Source organism: Pongo pygmaeus, chromosome 9 (assembly GCF_028885625.2).
Source record: "Pongo pygmaeus isolate AG05252 chromosome 9, NHGRI_mPonPyg2-v2.0_pri, whole genome shotgun sequence".
Lineage (NCBI taxonomy): Eukaryota > Metazoa > Chordata > Mammalia > Primates > Hominidae > Pongo > Pongo pygmaeus.
Genome location: NC_072382.2, coordinates 114629077 through 114642646, shown reverse-complemented (window position 1 = coordinate 114642646; position 13570 = coordinate 114629077).

The window sequence follows — 13570 nt, the reverse complement described above, 5'->3', positions numbered from 1 at the left end:
TGTTTAATGGGGTCCCAGGAGTTTATGGGAGGAGGAGCTTGTTTTTCTGTCCTTGGTGCCTTGAGTTCACGAGGTATAGCTAATGGGAGAAAAGAATGGGAGAGGAGGCTTCACTCCTGATGGTGTTCTTCTTTCCTCTGCAAATTTTGGAAACGTGGAAGGTGCAGGGCATGTTGGTGACGGGGCTTGACTGTGAATAACCTGTTTGCCAGGCTGAGTTTTATAGCGTTGCTGAGGATTCCTGGGCTGAAACTGAAATTCTATTTCTGCAACTGAGGATAAGCATTTCTAATTCTGCTCATGTTGAAAGGGTCGAATTTCCAAAGGCACAGACTTAGCACTCCTTATTTGCACTGAATCATCAAACCCCTGGCCTGGGCCTGGGCTGGGCTCTGACTTCTCGTGGAGGAACTCAGGGGAAGCAGGCAGTGATGGATGAGGCTGAAGAGGTTGGCAGGGACCAGCTTTAGAGAACCATTCATGGCAAGGTAACACATCAAATTTTTATCCTATAGAGGATGCACAATCATTGAAGAATATTTAACTGGGGAATAACAGTCAGATTGGTGTTTCAGATTGAACATCATGGCAGCTGAGTGAGGATGGGTTGATATAAGGGGGGCAACACAGGGGACAGGGAGGCCAGTTAGCAGTTTCTATTAATAGCTAGGTTGACAGCATCAGGACTCAGGGATATCTAGCCACCTGTTGGACTCTTCCACTTTGGTTTTCCACAAAGAAATAAAACTTTATCCTCTTACCTCAAAATCTTGCTTCTTCTGAATTCCCTGCCTTGATGAAAATTGCCCAACCACCCTAGTCAGAAACATGGTAACCACTCTTGACACACTTCAATTTCCTCCTTCCCCATATTCTATCACCATGACCTGTCCATTTTACCTGTAAAATAGTCCTGAAATCTTCCCTTCTGCTCCATTCCTAAAATTATTGCTCCAATTCAGGTCTTCGTATTCTCTCCCCTGACTTTTGCAATAGCCTTCCAAACTGAAAAGTAGTGGTCCTCAGAGAGTCTGCTCTTTCAGAAAGGGCCAAGAAATGAGAAACATCCCCCACCTCCCCACACTCACTTGCAAGACAAGCTCCTCAACAGGAAGCCTTACCTGAAACCCCCAGGCAGGTTAGGTACCATTCTTAGTCCATTTGTGCTGTTAAAACAAAATACCTTAGACTGGGTAATTTATAAACAACAAATTTATTGCTGACAGTTCTGGAGGCTGGGAAGTCCAGGATCAAAGGCCTGTAGATTCAGTATTTGGTGAAGCCCTCTTCTTTGCTTCCTAGATGGCGCCTTCTTGCTGAGTATTCATATGATAGAAGGGGCAAATTTTGTGTCTTCACATGGTAGAAGGTTGGAAGGGCCAAACAGGTTCCTCAGGCCTATTTTATAAGGTCACTAATCTCATTCATGAGGACAGAACCCTCATAAACTAATAACCCCACAAAGTCCCCACTTCTTAATACTGCTGCCAATGGTAATCAAGTTTAAACATATGAATTTGGAGGAGGAGCAAAAACATTCAGACCATAGCAGTACCCATTCCCTGCCTATCCCTATCATAGCATTTTTCACATTTTGTTGTCCTTATTTAGTAACATATTTGTCTTCCTCTCTTGACCAAGTTTCAGTAAACTAAAGCCTGATGGCCATATCTGGCCTGCCACCTGTTCTTGTAAAGAAAGTTTAACTGGATGACAGCCATGCACAATCACTTACACAGTATATAGGGCTGGCATTTTTCCCCACACAAGAATGGAGCTGAGGAAGTCCAACAACGATGGGGTGGCTCATAAATCCTAAAGTATTTATTACCTGGCCCTTTACAGAAAAAGGTTGTTGACCCTGTTCTAGCCCATAAACATACAACGGTGTGGAAGAGAGTTTATGTGATTGCTGTATCCCTGGGATCTAGAACAGTGCTTGGAACATAAATGCAAAGTGTGCTGTGTGTGTGTTGGAACAACCTACCTCTTGTGACTGGCTCAATGGTACTGAGGAAGATGAGTCACAGCCTGATTTCTATACACCTATGAGCAGATGTTGAGGTTACCTCTTTCCCTCTCAGATGATGACCTCCACTATTATTACTCAGCAATGCTTAGCTCCTTTTACCGGTGGAGTCTCAAACACCTTCATTCATTATGCCTAGGGGTGGCATTGCCTGCAACCCATACACCCCAATAATGCAACCCATCTTCCAGCAAGATGGGCTATAGTTTCTGCCTACTATTCATCCCAAAGGAGCAGAAAAGGTTAGAGACTCCTATAAGGCACTGCAATCTTGGTTTAGTCCTGTACTTATATTGCTTTCAATAAGTTTTGATGGTTGAGTCTAATGATTTCAGAGATAGATCATGGATTTAGACCAGACTTTCTAGAAGCAAAGCATTAATCTGACATGAGGGCTCACACCTGTCTGTTGGTCATTTCAGTGATCAGGCACTGTGCTAGGCAGTTTGCATACATTCATACATTAGTTTTCTTTCCCTTTTTTTTTGGCCTTGAGATAGGGTCTGGCTCTGTTGCCTAGGCTGTAGTGCAGTGGCACAATCTCAGCTGACTGCAACCTACATCTCCCAGGCTCAACTGATCCTCCTACCTCAGCCTCCTGAGTAGCTGGGACTACAGGCACACACCACCAAACCCAGCTAATTTTTTGTTTTTTGATTTTTGTAGCAATGAATCTTGCTATGTCGCCCAAGCTGGTCTAAAATCCCTGGGGTAAAGCAGTCCTCTTGCCTCAGTCTCTCAAAGTGCTGGAATTACAGGCATGAACCACTGCACCTGGCCACAATCAGTTTTGCTCACTGTTGCTGTATCCTATGTATCTAGAACAGTGCCTGGTGCCTGATGCATGGTAGGCACTCAAGAAAGATTTATTAATGAAAATTCATTTGAATTGTTTTCTATCATTCTTTTCACCACTTGTGAGCTATGCCCTACCTTCCCCCATCTTACAGATGAGTAACCAGGGCCAGGAAAGCTCTGCAGTACAGCTGGCCAGTGTCATGGACAAGAGTTAAGGCAGAACTTTTTGGTTTGGAAGCCTGTGTTCTGTCCATGACATCAAGATTATCAAGATTTCGGCAGAGAGGAACTCCATTTGGGGTGTAACATCCTCACCTTTGTTATTTCAGTTCTAGAAATGTATCAGAGGACAAACTTCTTGGGTCACTATTTCTCAGGGTGTACAGATACTCCCTGACTTATGATGGAGTTATGTCCTGGTCAACCAATTGACAAGTTGAAAATATCATTGCGTCAAAAATGCATTTAATACACCTAACCTGCCAAACATCATAGCTTATCCTAGCCTACCTTAAACGTGCTCAGAACACTTACAGTAGCCTACAGTTGGGCAAAATCATCTAACCTAAAGGCTATTTTATAATAAAGAGTTGAATATCTCATGAATAAAAAAAATTTTTTTTGAGACAGAGTTTCGCTCTTGTTGCCCAGGCTGGAGTGCAGTGGAACTATCTCAGCTCACTCTGCCTCCCGGGTTCAAGCAATTCTCCTGCCTCAGCCTCCCGAATAGCTGGCATTACAGGCACCCGCCACCATGCATGGCTAATTTTTGTATTTTTAGTAGAGAGGGGATTTCACTATGTTGGCCAGGCTGCTCTCAAACTCCTGACCTCAGGTGATCCACCTGCCTCGGCCTCCCAAAAGTGCTGGGATTATAGGCGTGAGCCACTGCGCCTGGCTGAATATCTCATGTTATTAAGTACTCTACTAAAAGTGAAAAACAAAATGGTTGTACGGGTACTCAAAGTATGGTTTGTACTGGAAGCATAGCGCTTTTGCACCATGGTAAAGTAAAAAATATATATATATATTTGTAAATTGAACCATTGTAAGTTAGGGTGCCTGTAATCATTTATGTGATTTCAAAAGCAGCATTTTCAAGAGCTGAGATTCATTCTTTGCATAAAAAACAAGACAGAGGACCTTGAGAATTCTGTGTTGCCTGTACAGGTTTTGGCATATTCTCTGAAAATTCTGAAGACAGCAGCCCCTCTCCCATGCCACTGTAGAGAATCCTGGGCTTCCCTAAGGCTACACCGTGTTCCATTCAAGCACAATGGTAATGGGGCAATTGAGCTGTACACCGGCTTTTCAAAAGGCTCCAGTATAATGTAGCGATTGTGTCATAGACAACAATAATAAAGAAAAAACCTCCCAGCCAACTTTTTTCACATGACTGGACAGAGAAAACAAGCAAACACAAAAATGACTGAGCCTCCCCCAAGCCTCCTCTTCAGAAGGCAGGCTCCAGAACCATTGCTTGATTCTCTATGTCACAAATTGAATGAAGATTGGAAACTTCCCTATCTAGCACAACAAGTGAATCTAATTTGTGATTTTCATTCCCTTCACTCTGAGCTCTATTTATGGATGACCTTTGATGTCACATCCATTTCCAAAATATATCATTAAGTAGCAAAAACCACCTCAGCAGGTGAGATTAAAACTGATCATGTGGAAGTTTTTACTTGTATTTCTAGCACTCCGTTACCCAGGCTGAAAACCAGACTTGTGCTTTTCTTCCTCCAGAGATAATCTTCACTTTAATGAGCTACAGAAAGCAGCCTGCCAGCAAAAAAAAACAAACATTTATCAAAGCCTCAATAAATAGTAATTCACTGAAGATAAGATTCTTCCTCCTGAAAGTCTAAACGCCTTCTAAAAATTATTTCAGAGCTATGTTGCTAAAGGATTAAAATAGATTGAGTGCTTAAGTCTTCTGTTGTTCATGTTCAACTGGGTATTCTCTTGGGAATGTTAAACCAAACAGGAGGGGAAAAGCTGCAGAGATAACTAATGTAAGATCTGCTGGAAACTCCTAAGAGAGAAGGAAATGAATTTTGCATGAGCTTTCTTCTCTTTTTCCTTCTCCCACCCATATTTCCTTGCTTCCTGCTTTCCATTTGACTCTGGTCATGGTTTCACTTGCTTTCAGGACCTTGGATGAATACCAGGCAGGACTCTGGGTGACTCTTTGAGGTCAGAGAAGGCTTCGTCTGCCAATACTGGATGAGAAGGTGGATGTGATGGGAATCTATGGTGTAAATTTTGACAGGCTGAAATGCCTTTGGACCCTGGTGGGCCTCCCTAAAGTACTGATTGTGCTCAGAGCTCATGAGAATGGCCTGGTTTGGGGAAGGAGAGAGGGTCAGGCAGGCAGAAACACTACTAACCATGTTGAGTAACTTGGCATTTTCCAGCTCATATTTCTTCTTGTATTGGAATTCCTCCAGGAGATGGTTCCCCTCTGTTCTTAGAAGCAAAGGACAAGAGAGTTGGAAGGAATCTTGGCCATCACCATGTCCAGTCTTCTCACTGTAAATATGCTTAAAATCTCTTCCACTTTAAATAAAAAAACTCCTATACTTTGTGTTGTTCTCCATCCACCTCTTTAATTGTCTTCTTCCCTTCAGTGCAAACACATTGAGACATAGCCAATACTCACTGACTCAAATACCACACAGCCTGCCTGTAACCCTGCCTTGCCTTTCTGCAATCCATCTTTTAGGTATCATCCCTAGAAACCGCTCATTGCAAAGTCATCAATAAGCCTCCAGTTGTCAAAACCAATGAACGCTTTCCCAGTTAGTGCTTGAATTTTTTGCCACTTGGATGCTGCTCATTGCTTCCTTAGGAAACTCTCCTTCAGGCTTCAGAGAACCCCTTCTTCTGGAACTCCCACTTCCTTGACAGCCCTTGCTCAGTGTCTTGCTGGTTCCTGTTTCACCAAGTCTTTAAATACTGCCCCTTCCATATAAGCCTGTCCTTGATCTTGTTCTTTTTTCACTCTGCATTCTGTTTGACTGGTCTCATCAACTCTTATGATATCAACCATCACCTGCATTGATGCCCCTCCAATGTGCCATTAACTCAGAATCCCCAGCTCCACAGTGGGATATCTTACAGCCCACAGGTATCTTCACCTGGCTTCCTCTTAGGCAATTTAAACACAAATGGTCCCAAATAGAAATCGCTCGTCATCTTCTCCCATTCAGTCTTTTCCACAGAGCTCTTGCATCTCTATCAATGAATCCAAACCAGAACCTTTGTGGGTAATCTGACATCTGCTTCTCCCACACACCCTGCATCTAATTAAGCACCAATTTCTCCCAGTTCTTCATTCTATGAATCTCTGAGCTCTGCCTCCTGCACCACCACTGCTTTCTGTCTCTTATCTGCCCTATCATAGTACTCTTCTCATTGACCTCCCTGCTTCCGCAGCCTACCTCTCCAACCCATGTGCCATAGGCAGGTCATAGTGCTCCTGTATGCACTGGTCTCGTCTGACAATCCTACTGTTCAAACACCCTTGATGAGTCTTTGCTGTCTATACGTTAAATGCAACCTCCTTAGCCTGACAGAAGAGGCCCATCCTTACTTAGATGTTGTCTACTTTGGAACCTAACTGCTGGCCACTTGTAACTTGTGTAGTTGTTCAAGGTCATGCTTAGTTTCTGGCATCTGTCATGCAGTCCTGCTCATCCTACACCTTGGCATGATTTGTTTTATCTGCCTTGAAGGTTCTTGACTTCCTGGTTAGCAGCCACTCACCCTTGAGTATTGCTCAAACATCTTCTCCTCTATACATTCTTCTTTGTTCTCTCCCAGCCACAGTTAATTGCTCTGTTCTCAGTATTTTCATAACATTTTGACTAAGGCTTTATTAATATGTATCCCATAACTTCATAATTATTTATTTTCAAGACTGTTTCCCCAGCTACAATGCTCCTTGTGGGCAAGGAGCTTGCTGTTTTTTATCTTTCAAATTACCAATACCTAGTAGACCATGGAGGTTCAGAGAGGTGAAGTGGATTTCTCTAACAACACGGCTAGCCAGCGGCAGTTTCTGGGCTACAGCTGGGATCTTCTGACTTTGTTCCTGTGCTTCATTTACTGCATAATGGCTGGGGCCTGAAATTCAACTGTCCTATGGGGTGAGGCCGGGTGAGTTTGGTTTGTAAACTCATAAGCCAGAAGTATACCCAGTAGAGAAGAACTTGGGCACAGGTGATATGATTGGAAGCCAGTTACACAGAACAAGGCTACGAAATGGAGAAAAATGGGAGAGGGACGTTGTGAATAGGGACAGCTTGTGTAACATCCTTGCCTCTCAGCTATGTTGTGTTCTGAAAAGTAAGAGATTTCAAAATAGACTATATTAAACATCCCCTTATTATTCTATCTCCATATTCCCCCCCCACCCCCCACCAGCTCCATTTTCCTTTATTTCCAGCTGTATTTTTCCATGCTCATTAAACACAAACATAGGTAGTGGCTGATTGGCCAATGCCACTAATTTTAGACAGAGAAGGGCATCTGCTGATACATTCAAGGTCTGCTCAGGACTCGGGAGGTCAGAAGCTCCTCCGTAGAGCATCTCTCACAGGTAGTTGGAAGCCTATGTTGGGCTGGGCTGTGGGTTTACACATCTGTTCACTTTTGACCTGGCCTCAAAAGAGGTATTAAAATGTGCTTCAACCGTTTATTTTTCGCATCCTAATTAACCAAAGTGTTTCATAAGTAACAAGGATGTTTCCAGTAATTTAGCACTTCATTAGTAATTTGTTCCATTATAATATGTATCACCAAAATCAACTCAATTCAGACAACCATTTGCTGCCTTCACAAAAGATAATGACATCTAATTCCCATTACTAGAGCATATTATAAACCTTATAAGTGGTTTGCTACTCTTCATTAAGGTGTATCTCAGAGAGAATTTGGACTTTGCAAAAAAGTAAATAAAACCTCATGAAAATTCAGCCAGAGATATGCACATAAAATTGAATAAAAACACATAGAATATTCCCTTGGGACACTACACCCTGACTGTGCAGGGACAGACTTTGTGTTTTTGCATAAAACAGAGTCCATTTCTTAAATCAGTGAATTTTAATTTTGCCTTCTCAGAAACCTAAGGGAGCTAGAAACAGCATCCCTATTTCATGAAGATGTGGGCTTATGAAATCAGAGACTGTGGTGAGAGGGCATCTAAATATTCCATAATGTTGTCGAAAGGGATTTTGAAGTTAACAGACTGTGGTTGGGATAGAAATGGGTTCACATGATCCCTTGAGCCCAACTAATAGTGAATGTGGCAGAGATCTCACTTTGGTTCCCGGCTTCACACTGACTTGCCTGTTTGCATTACTTCTTGTATCTTCCCCACAGCACCTGGTACAACGCCAAGCACATAGGAGGTCAGTCAGTACTCAGTTGCTCCATTCCAGATCACTGTTATGTACTGTGAACTGGAAGAATACCATGTGCTAGTTGCTTTACAGAGAGGTTCAATGGTGCCTCACGGGCCCAGTGATTGGAACTTACTCTTTTGAGTAGTAAAACTTTTACTATGTTAGCCAATGTCAATGAAAATTTTTCTAGAATATAGTACATATTTCTTTGTCTTTCTATAAAGAGAAGGTAGAATATTATTTAGGTCTCTATACTTAAAGGTCTAGATGGAAAGAAGGAATCAAGGTATGAAGTGAGCAAGACTTAGGAAAAAGAGAACAGAGTAAGAGGCACAATGGAAGGCAAAATGGGAAGTGGCCTACAGCCAGGGAGACATGGCTTTACTTCTTTCCCATGAGGGCAGTTGTGGTGTCTAACTGGATCAATGTGGTGTAGAAGCTGACACTACTTCCCTTTTAAGGTGTGATATACTATAATCTAAGGAAGGTTCAGCAAATTCCTTCACAGAGCCACTTATCTGACTTCAACATTTTAAAAAAATAGTGTTTCAGTTAGCTGTTGCTGCATAACAACCACCCACCACAAAGATGAATTGCTTGAACTAGTAAGTATTATGGCTTCTGAGTATGGATCAGCTGGATGGATCTTCTGGTCTCAGCTGGGCTCACTTATTCACTAGGAGTCATCTGTGGGTCAGGTGGACAGCTTGGGGGTCTTGGCTGGTCTCTCTCACATTTTAAGGGGGGTGGTGGTTGTTGGCTATTGGTTGATCTGGGATGGCTTTGACTAGGATGAGTGGGCTTTCCTCCACATGGTCCCTCATCCTTCAGCAGGCTAGCCTGGCTTTGTTCACATGGTGTTGAGGTTCCAAGATTGCAAGTAAAAGCATAAAGTGCCTCTTGAGGCCTAGGCTCAGAATTGATATACCATCACTGTGTCATAATCAATGGGCAAAAGCAAGTCAGTCAGCCCAGATTCAAGGGTGGGGAAATAGATTCCACTTCTTCACAGGAAGAGCTACAAAGTCACATTGCCAAGGTCACAAACTCTGGGAAAAGAATAAGTAAGGCCATTTTTTTCAGTCAATCTACCAAAAATACCAACTGGAAAACCCAGTATTTCTCTAATACGCGTTGTCAAAACTCCTGTCTCTGGTGTCCCCTGGGCCAAGTCGGGAATGTGCATTCCCATTGCTATGAAAAGGACCCTGATGTCAGGCCCCTAAGATTTTACTCAGCCTCCTTTGAAAGTTGTAGGTTGTCCAGTCTTCCCACTTGCATGGGGTGGAAGTCAGCCAAACCAAGGGTCATAAGGACAAATGCCCATTAAACAATGCTGGTCTGCTTTACTGACCATAATCATCACATTGATCACTGATATTGATAGATCTGCCCTGGTTGACAGACAGATTCTTTGGAACACAGTGGTTGGCAGACTTCCATGTCCAGTGAGACTGCCATGCATTCTGATGTCGTGTTAGTAAATATTTAATACAGTGCTGGGTGCTGGGACATGCTTAGGGTCACAAGTCATTGGAATACTTCGTGAGTTTCATTCTTCGCACCAAAAATAAAACTGGCTTTTCTTAAGTCAAGATATATTTTCTCTGTATCTTGGGATACAATCTTTTATATTGCCAAAGTCTGCCCCTTTTGGAAGTGATGCCTACATCACTAAACTTATTTTCTTGACTTTGCACCAGAAGAAAGATCATCTTCTCTTCCTCAGTTTTCAGTCAGAGAAACCCCAAAAAAGACTACTGTGAATAATGCAACAGTGAATGTGAAAATGTAGATATCTCTTTGAGATACCGGTCTCCATTTTTTTTTTTTTAAACGGAGTTTCACTCTTGTTGCCCAGGCTGGAGTGCAATGGTGCGACCTCGGCTCACCACAACCTCTGCCTCCCGGGTTCAAGCGATTCTCCTGCCTCCCAAGTAGCTGGGATTACAGGCATGCTCCATCACTCCCAACTAATTTTGTATTTTTAGTAGAGACGGGGTTTCTCCATGTTGATCAGGCTGGTCTCGAGCTCTCGACCTCAGGTGATTCATCCGCCTCAGCCTCCCAAAGTGTAGGGATTACAGGCGTGAGCCACCGTGCCCGGCTACTGGTCTCAATTCTTTTGGATACCCAGAAGCAGAAATACTGGATCACATGGTAGTCTCATTTTTTTTTTTTTTTTGAGGCATTCTCACACTGTTTTCCATGGTGGGTGCACCATTTTACATTCTCAGCCACAGTGCGCAAAGGTTCGAAATTCTTCATTTAAGAATGTGTAGAGCTCCATGGAATACTATGCAGCCATAAAAAATGATGAGTTCATGTCCTTTGTAGGGACATGGGTGAAGCTGGAAACCATCATTCTCAGCAAACTATCGCAAGGACAAAAAACCAAACACCTCATGTTCTCACTCACAGGTGGGACTTGAACAATGAGAACACATGGACACAGGAAGGGGAACATCACACACCGGGGCCTGTTGTGGGGTCGGGGGAGGGGGGAGGAATAGCATTAGGAGATATACCTAATGTTAAATGACAAGTTAATGGGTGCAGCACACCAACATGGCACATGTATACATATGTAACAAACCTGCACGTTGTGCACATGTACCCTAAAACTTAAAGTATAATTTTAAAAAAAAAGGAATGTGTAGAGCTAACAATACCGTATTGTTTACTTAAAACAATGTTGAGGCTAGATCTCATATTGTGCTCTTACCATATACACACAAAACAAAATCAAAACCAAATCCAAACACAAAGCAACAAAGAGGTACGATGAAATTTTTGGAGGTGATAGATACGTTTATTACCATGATGATCGTGGTGAGATATCATGGGTGTATGCATATGTTTAAACCCATCAAATAGTATACACTAAACATGTGCAGCTTTTTGTATATCAATTATATTTCATCAAAGCTGTTTTAAAAACAACTCAAGAAGGGCTCTGGCAGGACGAGTTTGGGCCTGGGTGCCTGCCACAGTCCAATCAAGCAACTGCCTCCATGGTGTGGATACTACTGCCCTACCTAAGCAGTTTCTATGGCAATCTTTGTATGAAGGAAGGACCACTTCTTAGAAAGATGCAAGGGGACAGGCCAGGAGTGGGAGTGGGAGGTGGAGGCAGTAGCAGTAGGGCAGAGAACACATAGATAACATAATGTTTCTATATTTGATGTATTCTGATTTATTTGGACTAGCTTGCAGGTGCCATTTGGCTACATAGACAACAAGTTTTCAAATAATTCAAATATAATAAAACACTAACAAGCTGCATATAGTATTTACACTGTCTTTGATGATAAATATTTAGATGTTCTGAGATTCTACAAGAAAGTAAAGATGAATAATAGTAGATGATTATATACTGAAGTGTGCTTTTCTGAATAATCCCTGATATTAGCTTTCTAACTTGCTGTTTTATAGCTTTTTAAATAAACTCTATGTTAAAATGGTTATTTGAGATTTCTGGTTTGTGGACATCTGGGCTGATGGGAGTTTATTTCATTAAGAGAGCTGGCCTACTGGTAGAAACTTTGACATACCAAATTGTAGCAGCAGCCTTTGCCATAATACTGTTTAACTCACCCCGGCCCTCCCTACACAAATCCCCACTTTTTTCAGCTCCAACCAATCTTGTGAGCTCTCAGTCCTCAATGGCCCATCTGCTTGTTGTGTGGGTGTACTCTAAGGAAAACAGTAAGAACATTATGACCAAGATTTATAGAGGAAAACAAGCTAATAATTGCCCCAGTGCATAACCACTACATTACCCATTCCATGAATGTGGTCCAAAGGAAGTGCATGTAACAAATGAAAAGAAGAAAAGAACTGTTTCTAGACTGTCACTGCTAGATGAAAATATCTCTAATGCATGACTCCAAAGCAACTCTAGAAAACACATGAGAATGTCCCCTGTGCCACATTCTGAATTTAACCCTTTGCAGCTACCATGTTCTTAAGTGAGACCACCAAATTCCCTAAAGATTCTCAGCACTGATCTCCTCCTCCATCCCCTCCACATCATCACTCACTCCCTAGATGCTACTGGTACCAGGACCAGACTCATCTATTTGGTATTGATATTCCTTGGTGTGAGATGGAAGTAAAAGTTACTGTATGTGGTTGCAAGTAGAATTTTCCTGAGTAAAGCTAGTATGTACCCTCTTGGTAGCTTTAGCCAAGGTCAAAAAGCAGACAACAAGAAAGCCAGCACTTGCTTTCCTCCTCCTCCTCCTCCTCCTCTTCATTTTTCTTCTTTACCTACCTTTCTTGGGTAGGAGTTGGGTCTCCCATCACCAGATTGCCCGGTAAGAATTCAGTCCCCTTATTGTGAATGAAATAACCATTTGCAAGCCAGTACTTTTGAGCAGCAGCAAAGTACAGGATTGTCCTGATAGAAAGCTGCTTTTCTTGGTTTACCCTGGGTGACATCTTCCTTGGTTGACACAAATCTTCTTCTGTTATCACTTCATGACTCTGCTGCCTGTCCTTAAAAAAGTATAAATATTGACATGTAAGAGTGTAGTTCCAGGTTTTTGTGTAGCATTATTTCACTTTTCCCTGGGTACCAGGAAGGCCCCCTATCCCCCATGCAATTAGCATCAATGGGCTGCTTGCTGGTGCTGTTAAATAGGAAACAGGGGAACTGCATTGGTTTCTACTGTTGTGTTTGCTTATTTTCCCCAGTTTGCACACAGAACATAAGAGGACATGCTCTAACTACTGCTGTCAAACCCTAATTGATGCCTACACATTATTAAGAATGACAAAGTGAGAGCCCTTTTGTTGTTTGCTCCCTCAGAGGGAACAGTCAACTCAGACCTCCCCAGCTGAAGTCAGATGCTCTCCCTCCCTCACATATACCTTCATTCCAAAACTGTACATGTCAGTTGAACAAAATAGTCTGGGAAATATTTGTAGAATATTTTGATACACTGGTTTGGTTAATCTCATTTTCTTTCAACAAACATTTGTTTAGGACCTATTCTTCACCTGCCCTTGGGTTGCACAGAAACAAAATTATTGTTTCTGTCCTCAAGGAGCTAACAGTCTATGGTAGAAAAAGAAATTAAATAAGCTAAATTAAAATGAGTTTAAAGCAATCTGCAAGAAGAAACTTAGAAGTTACTATGGATTCAAGGAAGAGGGATGCTAATTCTGTTCGGGTAAGAGAGGGAGGTCTTTCTAGAGATAATGATGATAGAGCCAAATGTAAAGGAAAAGTATGAATTTTTAAAAGTTTTCATTCATTCAAAACTATCACAATTTCTATGTGTTAGGTAGATAAGATAAGGACTGCAGTGAGTGTGTGGAGGAG